The sequence below is a fragment of the Rhagoletis pomonella genome, unplaced genomic scaffold (genome assembly GCF_013731165.1).
Source record: "Rhagoletis pomonella isolate Grant_MI unplaced genomic scaffold, Rhpom_1.0 Rhpom_scaffold_00001, whole genome shotgun sequence".
In the NCBI taxonomy this organism is placed as follows: Eukaryota; Metazoa; Arthropoda; class Insecta; order Diptera; family Tephritidae; genus Rhagoletis; species Rhagoletis pomonella.
Genome location: NW_023458555.1, coordinates 73,484,411 through 73,486,002, shown reverse-complemented (window position 1 = coordinate 73,486,002; position 1,592 = coordinate 73,484,411).

The window sequence follows — 1,592 nt, the reverse complement described above, 5'->3', positions numbered from 1 at the left end:
TAAATATAAAACTCCGCTACTGTTAGTTATTTTTGTAAAAAGAATTGTTTTAAAAAAAATTATATATTTTTCCCGTGATCTGTACAAATAAGGTAAAAATAAATAGAAAATATTATATAACATTTTCCGATATTTGTGATATATTTTTTTTAATTGTAAATAGAAAACTCCATAAGTAGATAATGGACTTTCTTGTCAACAGTTTTTTCGGGAAAAATCAAACTTTTTCTCTTTTTGGTACAAAAACCGGGAAAATAAATCGAAAGTGTTATAAACATTTTTCGATTTTTGAAAATTTCTGAATAGAAAACTCCATAAATGTGGGACTTTTTTGTTAAAAGAATTTTTTGTGGTAAAAATAATATTTTTTTCACCGGTTTTTACCAATAACGTGAAAATAAATCGAACGCAGTTTTCGATTTTTGTGACATTTTGTAAAAATTCTTTAATAGAAAACTCCATAAATGTTTTTGAGAAAAAAATATACTTATATTATACCATGGAAATAAATCGAAAATGTTATGCACCTTTTTCAATTTTTGTGACATTTTATTAAAATTTCTTGGTTCAAAACTACCTCGATATATGTTTTTTCCTTTGTTTTTTAACTTGGCGAATAGTTGCGAAACCAAATTTTTCTAAAAACGAAGCATTTTTCCAAACAAAAGTCGAAACTATTTATGCATTTTTTCTATTTTTTGATATTTAAGGAAATAATTAAACCTTTAAATTTTTTCGACCTGGAATTTTTTTGAAAACACCTATTTTTTCGGAAAACGAAAGAGTTTCTATATTTTTATTAAATATCATACGTAAATAAGTCGAAAATGTTAATGCAATTTTTCTATTTTCTCGATATTTAAGGTAATAATTAAACTTTTAAATTTTTTCGACTTGGGATTTTTTTGAAGAAAAGTAAAATTTTTTCGATTTTGTTAGGCCATGATGGAGGTCCACCGAATAGCTGCATGATGTCCAAGCGGATGCGTGCTTGCTGCGTGAGCTGCTGCGTATCCACATCGAAGCAGATTCTTTTCGCGTTTCCTCCGTATGGAGAGGCTCGAAATAGTTGGGCTCTGGCTTGCAAAGTTGATCCGTCCCTCCCTGGCAGGCTATTTGTTTGTCAACGCCATTTTGAGCCCCAGAATGTAACTAAAAATATACTTTTAAATAGAGCCGTTCCCTGTTTGAATCTGGAGCCCGACACTAGAAGTCGCTCACTTAGTGTCGGCTCTGATTGGCATTGCCCCCCTGTCACTAGAACTTATGAAAGAATTCCTGTAGATGATGAAGGAGACTTGACTCTTGAACCCCCACAAAACTTCTCTTTTACGTTGGCATACCTTATGGGGCGCCGGGCATACCTTATGTCCCGGGATTCGACGCCAATGTCATTGGCAATTTAGAATCTGTTGTGAGTAAATTCTCTTCAACAGAACGCATATGCGTTCTGTTATTTGATGAAATCATTATTAAACAAGATCTCTCGTATAATAAAAGTAAAGATTTAATTGATGGGTTTGTGGACCTTGGGGAAGGCCAACGTGAAATGAGAATAGGGAATAAATGTTGTTTCTTTATGATAAAAGGCC